Consider the following 14,340-nt stretch of genomic DNA (forward strand, 5'->3'; position numbering starts at 1 on the left):
TATTCCATGCCCTCCAACATTACGCCAATGTAAATAGGGATGTCCTATTCAACAACAGCAACAACAACAACATTATTTATACCATGTCCATCTCACTGGGTTGCCCCAGCCACACTAGAGCGACTTTCAACATATATCAAAACGTAACAAAACATTTAACATTAAAAAACTTCCCTATCTGAAGGGCTGCCTTCAGATATCTTCTAAAGTTTGTATAGTTACTTATCTCCTTGGCTTGTGGGTCGCATAACTCCATACCCCCTGATGAAAATAGGGAAATCCTACCATATCTTCCAACATTTCTCTGATGAAAATAGGGGCGTCCAAAGGAAAAGCGGGACATTCCAGGATCAAATCAGAAACTGGGACAGCTTCTGTAAATCCGGGACTGTCTGTGGAAAAAAGGGACACTTGGAGGGTCTGGTACAGTGGTACCTCGGGTTAAGAACTTAATTCGTTCTGGATGTCCATTCTTAACCTGAAACTGTTCTTAACCTGAGGTACCACTTTAGCTAATGGGGCCTCCCACTGCCGCCACGCGATTTCTGTTCTCATCCTGAAGCAAAGTTCTTAACCCGAGGTACTATTTTTGGGTTAGTGGAGTCTGTAACCTGAAGCATCTGTAACCTGAAGAGTCTGTAACCCGAGGTACCACTGTATTCAGGATTGGAAGCAAATGTTGAAAGTTCACAATGGGCAAGATACAAAGAGCATTGGAGATTTCTTCTATCTAAAAGCAAAATGTTCTTTTGATCCATGGTCCAATGTGCATGGTTCACAAAATGACAAAATGCACTGAATAAACTGGCACACACCCAAAAATGTATTGTTTTAGCTGAAGCCAATGGAGCAATGCCTCTTGTTTCATTAAAACTGTGAGTTTTCCTATGTGAGTATAAATGGATTGGAGACTCATAAGTGCTGTGTGCTTTATTTTACTAGCAGATAATCTATTAAGTCAGCAAGGGGTTCTGTACAGTTCAACTCTTTCAATTTGTTCTTTCCCCTTCCTCTAGTGCTTCGTATTGAATACCTGCCCCATGAGGACCTGGGCAAATTAAAAATAAAATAAACTAGCAGACATAAAACAACCTGTTTGAGTATGTTAAAAATCCCTGCTGCTAGCACAGAGAGAAGATCAAGGCTCAGTAGCAGAAAGAGGAGGCATGGGCAGCCCTCTGTAGACCCACAACTGGATCTCCCAATATATTTTTAAAAGCACCTGCAAGCACCTGAAATTGGACTGCACCAGTGGTGGCAACCAGAGGATTGGTTAAGCCATTCCTCTTCACACCATTCCCCCCAACTGCTTGATTCCACCCCACCTCCAACTTGCTGTCAGCTCCATTTGGAGAGGAGGAAGGCATGATTATTTATGCCTTAATGCTTTATGGTTTTAATACCGTAAGCTGCTTTGTATGGCCACATGCAGAAAAGCAGGGTGAAAATAATACCGTATTTAAAGGTAAAGGTAAAGGGACCCCCGACCATTAGGTCCAGTCGTGGCCGACTCTGGGGTTGTGGCGCAAATCTCGCTTTATTGGCCGAGGGAGCCGGCGTACAGCTTCTGGGTCATGCAGCCAGCATGACTAAGCCACTTCTGGCGAACCAGAGCAGTGCACGGAAATGCCGTTTACCTTCCCACCGGAGCGGTACCTGTTTATCTGCTTGCACTTTGACTTGCTTTTGAACTGCTAGGTTGGCAGGAGCAGGGACTGAGCAACGGGAGCTCACCCCGTCGCAGGGATTCAAACCACCGACCTTCTGATCGGCAAGTCCTAGGCTCTGTGGTTTAACCCACAGCACCACCCATGTCCCTAATACCATATTTACTCGAATCTAATGCACACCCCTTTTTTGGCCAAATTATGTTGCGAAGTAAGGGAGCACATTAGATTCGATGGTGCATGGCATTCAAGTAAATACAGTAGTTTTTGGGGTCAGGAATGAAGAGGCCTTGGTCAACGTCTAGGCCCCATCCCCACTCGGAGCACAAGCACTCTCCTCCAAGTCCCTTCCCTGCTCTCTCATCGGCAGTGAGGACTGGGGAGAGGAGGGCAGAGGGCAGGATTGGCATTGCCAAAATAGTGAGGTCAAAATAGTAAAGCATTCTCCTCCCTCAGTGGTGCTGCCCTGATCCAATTTGTTCCTCCTTGGAACTGCTTTTAAGTTTGCTTGCTTTGCTTCTTTAAAATGGGGAATCTGAGCAGAGATCTCCAGCACAAAGTGTAGCTTGGTGCCATTTCTCAATTTCTGCTGCACCTACTCAACCTCATGAATTGCCAACGGCAGGTGCAAGATGGTGGAGCCTCCTTTCAAGCTGATATAGGCAGCCTATAATTTTTAGGAGAAAAAGCTGTGCCCCCACTACTTTTCAATATTACCTGAAGTGGAAATGAATTTCAAATTTGCGCGAAATGTCTTCAGGATTGGTACTCTTGTTTCAGAACACCACACAAAAAAGGAATTGCTTTTGACGTTTTAATTGGAGAGAGACGTTTTTAAAGACCTGTGGGCATGATCCAGCCCAAGCGATACACTGACATCCCATTGATTTCAATGAGAGAGCTAAGCAAATGCAGAAATGAAGAGATAAACATTGAAACAAATCAGAGCATCCCTTTATAATAAGTATGGTTCGTTCCCAATCTCAAGATAATTTCAAATAGATTAGTAGTCCACTGGATCCCTAATTAAACAAGCTCTAGCCCAGGGTTAGGGACCCTGGGGCCTTCCAAGTGGTGGTGGTCTCCAACTTCCAACACCCCCAGGTAGTGTGGCCAACGTTCAGAGATGATGGGAAAAGGACTCCAGCAACATCTGGTGAGTCACAGGTTCCCCATCTCTCGACTAACCAATAACTACTATGTATTTTGGAAAATGGTTTGTTCCTTTGTCTGGTTTTGCTTGTTTTTTATGATGATAATGATTACAGACCCTCCCAAGTGTCCCTATTTTCCAGGGACACTCCTGGATTTACAGAAGCCGTCCCGGTTTCTGATTTGATCCTGGAATGTCCCGCTTTTCCTTAGGACAGCCCTATTTTCATAGGAGAAATGTTGGAGGGTATGGAGTTATTGTGACCCCTTGGCCAAGGAGATAAGTTAACTATACAACCTTAAGAAGACTTCTATATAGGGAAGTTTTTTCATGTTAATGTTTTGTTATGTTTTTATGTATGTTGGAAGCCGACCAGATTAGCTGGGGCAACCCAATCAGAAGGGTGAGCATAGCTGTCAACATTTCCCTTTTTTTAAAGGGAAATTCCCTTATTCTGAATAGGATTCCTTGCAAGAAAAGGGAAAAGTTGACAGCTATGTGGGTGAGGTATAAATACTAAAACTATTATAGTTATCATTATGGAATAAAGGTAAAGGGACCCCTGACCATTAGGTCCAGTCGTGACCGACTCTGGGGTTGCGGCGCTCATCTCGCTTTATTGGCCGAGGGAGCCGGTGTACAGCTTCCAGGTCATGTGGCCAGCATGACTAAGCCGCTTCTGGCGAACCAGAGCAGCGCACGGAAATGCCGTTTACCTTCCCACAGGAGCAGTACCTATTTATCTACTTCACTTTGACGTGCTTTCGAACTGCTAGGTTGGCAGGAGCAGGGACCGAGCAACGGGAGCTCACCCCGTCACGGGGATTCGAACCGCCGACCTTCTGATCAGCTCTGTTGTTTAACCCACAGCGCCACCCACGTAGGACATCCCTGTTTTCATCAGAGAAATGTTGGAGGGAATGTGATTATCTTTTTTCAAAATTGCACATGCAGTCTTGATTTTCTGTTTTGCTTTGCTTTACCCTTATGTCTGGGATCACAATGTGGGCAACATCACCGCTCTTTCCAGGTCTGATTTCAGAATGGCTTTTAAGTTCTGTTTGCCTCCCGCCCCTGCCCCCACTTACATGTTAGAAACCTTAGAGACAGGAAGCTGAAATAATAACAGACGAAGCGATGCAAGAAGTGTCCCCCTGCTGTTTGTCTCTGCCTTGAGAATTAAACAGCAAGGCTCCTTCCACTTCTAGAAGCTGTCTGCTCCCAGACACGAGCTATACAAATGGATAACAATGCCTTGGGTTGGGTTGGCTGAGACATATGCTGCTGTAGTTTCAAAGCAAGGAATGATGTTAGGAGGGTCACTGGCTCAATCTACTACATATATATATTTTGGAAAGTGGTTTGTCTGTTGGTCCATCTGTTCTGCATCCATTTGGACGTCCCTTGAGATATCACCACCCAACTTGGCATGATGGTTCTCAAGATGAAGGGGCCAGTTTTATCTACATTTGGATAAAATCAGATGCTGTCGTGAATCTAGGTAGTAGACTAAAATGTCCCAAACTACAGCAATATGGATGCCTCTTTTGCCCAATTTGGCACGACAGTTCCAGAGATGGATCAGCAGGTTTCGGTCTGTGTTTGGAAACCGCTGGATGCCAGTTTGAATGAAGATGACAGATCGAACTATTCCCCATTGCACTGATTTGGATATGTTGGCACTCTATTTGGCATGACAGTTCCTGAAATGGAGGAGTGGGTTTTGATCTCTGTTTGGAAACAATTGGACTTCATCTTGAATCAACATGGCAGACTGAACCATTCAACAGAACACTGTGTTGGACGCCTATGAAGATAGCATAGTTTTGCATTGTCCATCAGGTGTGCGGTTCAGGGGAAGATTATTTGCCTGTTACCTGCTTCTTCTCTATGCAAATTGAATCATGGACCAGTTATGTGTCTGAACCCTGATAGTATCTAAAGTAGACATTTCAAGTAGTCCAACTTAAATTGCTGCTTATATTGTATTGTGATGTGATGTGAATCCACAGCCTATTGATGTGATTCACAGGTCGGTAGATGGATGAAATATGCAAGCAAAAGGCCTAGCAAAGTTTTGAATCAAAATACTGGGAACTGATAATGCCATGTTCAATTTGTACATAGGAATGAAAGTTCAAATATACCCTTCTGCATCTACATTTCATTTCATTTCTAAATCACTTTCCATGAAACATCCTGAAGTGATTTAACAATAAAAACATACACAAAAGCAGTTTCAGATCTTAACACCACAGAGGTTGTCTTACATAAATTCTACACTTTCACCATACTGTTGGAGGGGATGTCAGCAGGTGGGTGCTTATAGACCAGGCACCTTCAAACTGAGCCCTCCAGCTGTTTTGGGACTACAATTCCCATCATCCCTCACCACTGGTCTGTTAGCTAGGGCTGATGGGGAGTTGTAGTCCCAAAACAGCTGGAGGGGCAAGTTTGGGGATGCCTGTTTTACACATATCTGATGGGATTATGGAGCAGTACAAAAGTGGTGCCACACACCCCTAACTTGGACAGTCACTCCAGAAGGATACCATGGTCAATGGCATCAAAAGCAGCAGAGAGGTTGAGGAGAATTAACAAGGACACATTTCTCCTGTCTCTCTCCTGACAGAGCTCACCATACAGGGCAAACAAATGAATCTAGAAAATCAGTTTCCTCCAAGAGCACCTGGATCTCATCCATAACCACCCACTTAAGAACCTCGCCCAGGAAGGGGAAATTGGCAACTGACTGGTAATTACTTAGAGCAGGGTTTCCCAAACTTGGGTCTCTAGCTGTTTTTGGACTACAACTTCCATCATCCCTAGCTAGCAGGACCAGTGGTCAGGGATGATGGGAAGTGTAGTCCAAAAACAGCTGGAGACCCAAGTTTGAGAAACCCTGACTTAGCGTTTCCAAATCCAGGGAGGGTTTGTTGAGGAAAGGTTTTAGCACTGCCTCCTTCAAGCAAGCAGAAACCGCTTCCTCTCACAAGGAGGCATTAATCACCTCCCTGGCCTAGCTGGCAGTTCTTATCAGGCAAGAAGGGCAAGGGTGCAGCACACAAGTGGCTGTTCTGACCGATCCCAGCACATTGTCCACATCTTCAAGCCTTACTAACTGAAGCGCAGTGCTGAATTCCTCCCCTGATTTCTCCACCATATGGAATGGACCTCCTGGTGAGATGCTATCTGCGGGAGGCCTTCTCCTGCAGAGTGCAGTGATTTGTTGGGCATATAAGGGGTGAGCCGATCTTTTAGGTCTGCAGGCATACAATCAGAAACAACAACAGTTCCTTCTTTTGAAGACGGCTTGTACAAGGGGAAGATTCTTCTGTGCATCCCATAATTAATTTCCATTGATCCATCACTGATTTATTTTTAGATGAATTAGCTGGGTTTGGTCTTCATAGGCATTTTCTCTTTCTCAATTATTTCGTTTGGCAGTCGAGATTTTAATGAATTGTCTTCCACCACTCTGGCAAAATGCACAGGTAAATACACAGGTAAATACACAGGTAAAATGATGACACCTCATGGCTAGAATCATGGGACCATTCTGAATGAGTGAATGTGAATATATATTTAGATCCATGTGCATCTCCAACTTATTAATCATTTGAAATCTGCATGATGAATCAACTTAGGATGCAATCCTGAGAGGCTGTAGAAAGTGGCATGAGTGCCATTCTGCTGGAAGAGAACAGCTCCACTCATAAGATGGCATCTAAAAGATAAAGGTAAAAGACCCCTGGACAGTTAACTCCAGTCAACGGCAACTATGGGGTTGAGGCACTCATCTCGCTTTCAGGCCAAGGGAGCCAGCGTTTGTCCACAGACAGCATTCCAGGTCATGTGGCCAGCATGACTAAACCGTTTCTGGCACAATGGAACACTGTGACGTAAACCAGAGTGCATGGAAGCATTGTTTACTTTCCCACTGGAGCGGTACCTATTTATCTACTTGCACTGGCATGCTTTTGAACTGCTAGGTTGGCAGGAGCTGGGACAGAGCAATGGGAGCTCACCCTGTCATGGGGATTCGAACCACTGACCTTCTGATCAGCAAGCCCAAGAGGCTCATTGGTTTAGACCACAGGGCCACCTGCTTCTCATAGTTGGCATCTACACCCCAGAGGAGCCCCTAGGACTGAGGTCGGCAAAGCTTACGGAGCCTGGGCCGGTCCACTCCCCTGGAGATCTCTCTGCGGGCTGAATCACACATGCGCACATGCACACACATTTGCAGACGCTATTTCTGGTGCGGAGGAGGCGTCTGCGTGCACATGCGCATGCACAGACGCTATTTCCAGCACGGAGGAGGCGTCTGTGTGCGTGCGTGCAAGCGCAGATGCTGTTTCCAGCGCAAAGGAGGCGTCTGCAGCTCCCTATTGGCTGCAGGAGCTTCCTGCAGCTGCTAGGAAGCCCTGCCAGCATCGCAGAAGTGAGTCCACGAGCTGCTCTGTGTTGGTTTAGCGCAGCGTGTGGGGACTTGTCGACCGGGTAGCAGGGTTTGGGGACAGCTTGGGGGCCGCTTAAACCACCCCTGTGGGCCAGATACAGCCCGCGGGCCTTAATTTGCCGACCTCTGCCCTAGGATTTGTTAGGGACTGGTTGGACACTGAGGAGTGTGGTTCGCACTGGAAGGAGGGCAGGAGACTGCCTTGGAGGAAGGGATCAGTGAACTGGAGGAGCCTGGGACAGCCAGGAGATGAGAGTCAGAGGCAGGAGAAGCTGTGGGATTGGAGAGTGAAGAACTGGCACAGGAGGAAGGAGAGATAGGTCAGGGAGGTGTTGAGTCAAAGACTTACACACCTCCTCCTCCTGCCCCCACCTCTCCTGGTATACTGTCTCCCAGGACCAGGCAAGAATTGGGGAGGGAGGAGCAAAAGCAGGTTGCACACAGAAGCAACCTGCTTGCGCACAGCACATGTAGAGGAGATACATAAGCTGAGGCCAGGAGCAGGGCCTCTCTGTTGCTGCAACTGCCTCATCGGGTGCACACCTAAGAGTTGCGCAGGGACCTAGGATTGATGGATATGCATTTCATTAACTTGTAAGTGTACTCTTGACAATGAAGAGTTCATTCCTCAATCAGGACATTCCTTGTCTGACAGCACTGTGACATATAGTGAAATATAGATGGACCACTGGTGGGAGGTGGGAGGGTTATATTAGGGCAAGTTTGGATTCAAATTCGCTTTGTTCACTTGACATGCCCCTCTCCAAAGATTTGACAACTGTGCTAGCCCTGCAGGTGGCATGGTTAATACCCCATAATTGTCAGTCTGGGGGAAATTAAAAAACAAACAGAAAAAGACAGGAGTAGAGCTGCCCCAGCTGCTATGAATAGCTTGGGCAGGCATAGGCAAACTCAGCCCTCCAGATGTTTCGGGACTACAATTCCCATCATCCCTGACCACCGGTCCTGTTAGCTAGGGATCATGGGAATTGTAGTCCCAAATATCTGGAGGGCTGAGTTTGCCTAGAACATAGGATGGAGTGAAAGTTTCACCATGGATTCTCACTATCACCACCATAAGAGGATCGCTCTGTTAATTTATTTAATCAGGCAACAGTTCCTTGATTTATTATGGACAAGTCCCATAAATATATTCCGAGAACATTTCTGTGCGAGTGGGGGGAATCCATTATAAGACAAGTCTGGGCTTGTAGCACCAGTAGGAGCTCATAAATCTTCTGCTGCCTGGTCATCTTGTCATAGTGCACAGATCAATAGAAATATTCAAGGGAGATGAAATAAAAATAGCTTTAGAATGTCCACATGGTCTATAGATAGCCTTGATGCTTAACTGCAACTCACAGATTCATCCTTTGACGATGCAACTCATCATCATAATAAATACGGTATAATATGTTTCGTGATTTGGTGCTACAGAAATACTTGCATAAATAAATTAATAAATGCATTAGTAAGTATACACAAATCTCAACAAGAGTGTGCACAATAAAATAAAATTTCCCCCGGGACTGACTTACTTTTTCCTCCCCGGGACTGAATGAGTTGCTCCTATGCAGCCTATAAAGGTCATTGAAAAGTGGTGACCTACTTTAGAAGTAAGGGTTTCTTTCAAGCTGCTTTGCAGCTATTCTTGGCATTGGAGATTTTTTTATATATAAAAATATTTTTTTTACTAAATTGCATGGCAAGAGAAGAAATCCTTTTGGTTGGTTTACTGTGAGCCTTGGTGTGACAATCAAACAAGCTCAGACACACAATGGCACCTGTCTTTCTCCTGATTATTATTTGTTAAGCAGAAGCAGTCTCAGAAGCTGTGGAGCTTTGAGTGGCACAATGGCAGAGGTGGCTGCTTAACCCTTTCCTCTTCACCTGACCCATATCTTTTCTACATGGTCGGAAGTAGCTGGGAGTGTGTGTTTCGAGTAGAGAAATGGACAGAGGGGAGCTCTCTCCCATCACTTCCTTAATCACAGCTTTGTGGAGGGAGGAAATAATTAATACCTATTAATTATTGGACCATAAAGAAGGCTGATCGCCAAATAATTGATGCTTTTGAATTATGATGCTGGAGGAGACTCTTGAGAGTCCCATGGACTGCAAGAAGATCTAACCTATCCATTCTGAAGGAAATCAGCCCTGAGTGCTCACTGGAATGACAGATCCTGAAGCTGAGGCTCCAATACTTTGGCCACCTCATGAGAAGAGAAGACTCCCTGGAAAAGACCCTGATGTTGGGAAAGATGGAGGGCACAAGGAGAAGGGGACGACAGAGGATGAGATGGTTGGACAGTGTTGTCGAAGCTACCAGCATGAGTTTGACCAAACTGCAGGAGGCAGTGGAAGACAGGAGTGCCTGGCGTGCTCTGGTCCAGGGGGTCACAAAGAGTCAGACACAACTAAACGACTAAACAACAACAATACCCACTTTCATCACCGTGATATAACATCTATTGGTGTTCCCCCAAGGTGTTAGTACAGAGACTGTTTTTGTTTCCATGGCAAATGATCTCCACCAGGACGCCTGGGCCTCATGGCAATCTTTACAGACTGCCTTCCTGAGCGGAAGTCACTGCTAAACAACATACATGACCTTATGGTCACCACACACCCCAACAGGTAGCCTAGGAATGATCAGTACTGGAGAAACAAAGCAGATGTGGAATTGTTACCTGTACACACCATGCGTTTAAAATAAGCCGTTCCTCGCACCACCCTGAATTCCAGAATTCTTTAAATGTGCTTTCAATGTATGGTGTGCACAATCCTGGCTCAGTTATTGGGTGACAGATAACTTGGGGGGGGCATGTAAACTGGATATCAGTTTTTGTTGGCATCTTTCCATCTCAACAGACAATGGAGTGTGCCTCTGGGGGTGAAGTTGAACTGCTGTGTTACCAGAACCCAAGTGACCACTCCAGGGCACGAGCCTGGGCAGTGAGTATGGAGGTCTTGGGCTGCCCAGATGACAAGACCTCTTGGCCTGGCTGTTGTGGTCCAAAGGCAAGCAAAGCAATATGTTTGGCACCAGCTTGGCTGCAGGACTTGCCAGAAGGAGGCGCGCAAGGCACCATCCAGCCGTCTTAAGGACTCCACTCTGGATCTGTGTAGGGCTTGCTTCTTAGCCCTGTCTTGTCCCAAAGATATCCCACAAGGCAGCGGAGGTTTAGGGTCAGGATTTTCCTTCTCCTATGTAGGTGGGCTACCTTACCAGATTGGATAGAAGTGTAATAAAATAAATAATGTTGCATACCACCCCAATCTCTGAGCGGTGCGAGATTTCAGAGGTTCCATGCACTTTACTCAGGGTTCGTGGGTAAATGAGGCACAGTGGAGACTGCGGTGTCTTTATGATAAACCATATATCATAAAGACACCACAGTCTCCACTGTGCCTCATTTACCCATATATATTTGCAGATATATACAACCTGAGAAGAGGTTCATAGCATTAACATCTCAAAGGGTCTTATTTGTCCCATAACTACAGCCTTGGGTCACAGCAGAAAGCTAACACCATGCTCTGCCTTTTACAGCCTGTAACCTTTCCCCACTAGGTCACATCACATCACAGGCAACTCTAAAACTCTGCTTCAAACTTTGGCTTTGTCTACTAAGTCAGAGATAGAGGAGAGGCCCTTCCCATTTGCCATCTGGCACAGAGCCCTCATTCTTTGGTTTTCCTAATAGCTCATCAACTTCCTTTTGTTTTCTTAATGGCTCGTCTCTCAGGAAACTAGCCTAGCTTATATTTTAACCCTTGCTGGATCCAGGGGTTCAGGAAGTCTGGTGCTCCAGCACCACTCTCCTCCAGCACCAGAATTCTAAAGCATCAATTCTTCGGCAATCAGCCTTCTTTATGGTCCAGCTCTCACTTCCATACATCACTACTGGGAAAACCATGGCTTTAACTATACGGACCTTTGTTGGCAAGGTGATGTCTCTGCTTTTTAAGATGTTGTCTAGGTTTGTCATTGCTTTTCTCCCAAGAAAACTAGCCTAGCTTATATTTTAACCCTTGCTGGATCCAGGGGTTCAGGAAGTTTGGTTAAATTCTATTTACTGGATCCAGGAATTTAGGAGTACCTCCAAACACATAACACTATATACATATGTAGAATAAATCTCCAGAGTCTACATCGATTAAATAGATTGCTTTTGCCCATATATCCAAAGGCTAAGGAGGGGAAAAGCCTCTTCTATCAATATAGGACTGCTGTTTTGACAGAGAGAAATGACCCAGTTCAGGTCTTCCAGGGTCTAAACAAAAACAAAAACCAGACACACAAACCATGCCCACACAAAATCTCTTTATCTGCTCAGATCCAGAAAGGCAAGAAATGTGAATTTGCCTGACTTGATTAACTACCCAAAGAAAGTCCTTCACTGTAATTTCTAAAACGTCAAAGAGTCGCTGTGTGGGAATCCAGGAGCTTTCTATCTCTGTCTTATTTTCCCAAGCAGGGCAGAGAGAGCTTTCCTGAGGTTTTAAGGACAGCAAGCACCAAGAGATGAAAAAAGTGTCTCCCCCTCCCCAAGTACCTGGTGAGAGAGAGGCATTTGCAAAGGACCTTTAAATTGGTTTTTTAAGCCACGGCACAGCACTCTGGGTCCCTCAGCAGGTTGCCGTCTCCTCGGCTGAATAAACTAGATTGAAGGATTGTGATTTACATATGCAACCTTGCTTTTTGGAAATTGTCAGGTGTATCGATGTGGGTGGAAAAGACACATTGCCATTAAGCTTCTCCTTACACAATAATAAAAATAGTAAAGTTTCATTAGGTGGGCTGTAATCCATTGAGGTCAATGATACAGATCCCACTATGAGTTTAATGAAGCTGAGTTGCATCCATGGGAATTACAAGGATTTTCATGCAGAAGGAAAGTTTTACAATTCTTTGGTCTTTCGTGTAGAACTAAAAGCAGTACAACTTGCTGACATATTTTCCTCTTTGGGCTACATTTACATAATTTGCAGGAGATTCTCATGGACGTTATTTAAGAGTCTCTCCCCTTCTTCTTCAAAATATCACAGCTTCTCAGCACCATAGAGGTTGTTGGATCCCCCACAGATCCAGAATGTAGTTTATGTATAAGGCTGTGCCAAATAACCCCCCATTTCACTGTTCAGTTCCAAAGTCGTACATTAGACCCGATGGAGCAAATTACCAGGAAAGGCTTCCCCAAACATCCATGGTATTTTGATGTTGTCTCTGTACCCAGAACCATCTTCTTCCTTGGCTCAGTGTTTATGACTTCAGTTGACCCACACTGCCATTAAATCTGGCTGCGGTGACAGTCATGATTTTGTTTACAAGCTTCCATGAATGTCAGTTAAGCTACTGAACAAAACATGTGCATCATCATAGCCGATAGGGGGAAAAAGCAATGTAGGCAAACAAGGTAGATGAGTCCAGTTACAGATAGGTAGCCGTGTTGGTCTGCCATAGTCAAAAAAATAAAAAAAAAAATACAAATACCACATACACCCGGACAACACCATTACTGGCCCCAACAACATCACACATACCATCTCGGGACTATTTAATTGCTCATCGTCTAACACTGTGTATGCCATCAAATGCCAAGTGTCCTTCAGCTCTCTATATTGGACAAACAGGCCAAACCTTACGCCAAAGAATAAACGGACATAAATCTGACATCAAGAATCACAAAACAGAGAAACCAGTAGGAGAACACTTCAATCTCCCAGGACATTCTATACAAGATCTCAAAGTAGCTGTTTTACTACAAAGGAATTTCAGAAATAGACTGGAAAGAGAAGCTGCTGAATTACAACTCATTACCAAACTTAAAACCATGAAAAGACCTGGGCTGAACAAAGACATTGGATTCTTATCTCATTATACATGACTAAGCCATTTCTCACCTTCTCACCCCTTGCCTTTTCCTGCAAGACCTATTACAGTCGTTAAGAGTCGTCAACAGGCTCATCTCAGCTATCTGCCAATCTCCAATTCCCACCACCCTTCTGAGTAATACCCCTCCCCACCTTCTCACTATATAGAAGGATCTGGCAACTTCTGTTTCAGTGTATCTGAAGAAGTGTGCATGCACACGAAAGCTTATACCAAGAACTAACTTAGTTGGTCTTTAAGGTGCTACAGGAAGGAATTTTTTTATTTTAAGGTAGATGAGGACTATGAAGGTAAGGACAAGGTCACCTTCTCAACTTAGCTATGCATTCTCACCCAGTGAATCCTATTGCATGCAAACAATAGAGCAAAAGTGGAAAAGCTAGCCAAAATCTAGCCTTACAGAGGCTTTCAGTACTATCAGCCATTGTATCCTTCTGGGCTGCCTTTGTGGGACGGGACTTGGAGGCTTTAAATGGACTCTGTTCCTTCCTAGAGGGGCAAACCCTGAAGGTGATACTGCGGGAGTATTGTTTGATGCCTTGGCTATTGGCCTGTGGAGTCCCTCCGGGTTCTGTTCTGTTGCCCATGTTATTTGATGTTTACATGAAACCGCTGGGAGAGGTCATTCAGAGTTTGGGGTTTGGTGCCACCAGTATACTGATGACATCCGATTCTCTTTCTCCTTGCGACCACACCAGCTTAGTTATGGAATATAGCACAGGTGGTTTTTTACTTTTATACTTTTTATGGTAGTTTTGTTAACTTTGATATATGATGCCATTCCACTGTTTCATTTGGGTCTCAGCAGAGTTTGAAATTGAAATGCAGGATCTTATAGCCGTGGTCTAACTGTCATATCCATTATCTTCATATTTAATCAGCTCCATTGATCAAATTGAGTTGTGGAAAAGTTTTGGCACAGCAAAGCTCTCTTCTCCCATTTTTGTGCTGCACAGAAATTGTCAGGCAAAACACACGAGGTAGAAAGCGCTATAAAAACAAAGCTATAAAATGACAGCATGGGAAAGGAAATATAGGATGAATTCTGAGTTTAGTGGGACACTGGGTTTAGTGGGACTTGTTCCTAAGTAAGTATGCACAGGACTGCAACTTTGCTCATGAACTGGTGCCACCTCCTTTTCTGACTGTCAGTGTAAAGGAA

General features: G+C 44.9%; 1 protein-coding gene across 1 annotated transcript in view; it reads left to right on the forward strand.

The window, feature by feature from the left end:
* The window catches only part of CPLX1 (complexin 1), a 156,258-nt gene that overhangs the window by 59,487 nt on the left and 82,431 nt on the right, over positions 1–14,340 (forward strand). The gene's annotated exons all lie outside the window — the stretch shown is intronic.

Source organism: Podarcis bocagei, assembly GCF_964188305.1.
Source record: "Podarcis bocagei genome assembly, chromosome: 17".
NCBI classification, from domain to species: domain Eukaryota; kingdom Metazoa; phylum Chordata; class Lepidosauria; order Squamata; family Lacertidae; genus Podarcis; species Podarcis bocagei.